A 926-nucleotide genomic window follows, 5' to 3' on the forward strand; every position below is an offset into this window, starting at 1 on the left:
AAAACATTTCTCCAAGCAATAACGAGGAATATACTATGACTTAATTATAAGAATATGTATTATACGTGTGAATAGATATTTGAATGGAATATGATCTTAAATTACTTAATTATAAAGACATGTTTGATATCTCTTAAATTACTTAATTATAAAGACATGTTTGATATCTACAAATAGATATTTGAATGAAATGGCTATTCTTGTAGAATAACAATTTGGTTGTTTGATTGAGTTTTCATTACGCGTAATAAGTATTTGTTATGAATAGTTATCCCTTAAAGTGAGGAATAGTTATTTCTTTAAAAAAATCAATATAATAGTTACTCTTTAATGAACATAATAATTTTAAAAATTAATATATTTCTAAAAACAAAAATTCCTTCTATGCACATAATAATAATTATAATAATAATAATAATATAATAATAGAAAAATCATAAATTTACTCTCTCTCTCTCTCTCTCTCTCTCTCTCTCAGCTAGGCGTATAAAGTCCTTGGGCTAGTTGGCCAAGAAATAACTATGACTCTATGAGCCAACTCCAACATCTATCAACCAAGACCCCATATATATATATATATATATATTTGGAGAAGCACCCAAGACCCCATATTTGCATACAAAGAATGAACTCTTGGTCAATTGCTGATGATAATGGAAATAAAATCGCCCACACCAAAGACAACATGCCTTAAAATGATAGAATCCACCTCCAAACCGTAAGATTCTAAAGCTTAAAGACGTGACCTTAAATACCTGATGCACAAACCTTATGCAAATCAAAAAAGATGCTCATTCACTTAATGGACAGTACTCATGTGCTCGATGGACCCCCCGATCACTTGATAGACGTTCATGCCTTACCCAAATAGTATATAGTATATACCTAGTGGCATGCTTCATGTCTTGGCAAGAGATGGCCATCAA

The sequence above is a fragment of the Quercus suber genome, unplaced genomic scaffold, assembly GCF_002906115.3.
Source record: "Quercus suber isolate HL8 unplaced genomic scaffold, Cork oak 2.0 scaffold_273, whole genome shotgun sequence".
Taxonomy (NCBI): Eukaryota; Viridiplantae; Streptophyta; class Magnoliopsida; order Fagales; family Fagaceae; genus Quercus; species Quercus suber.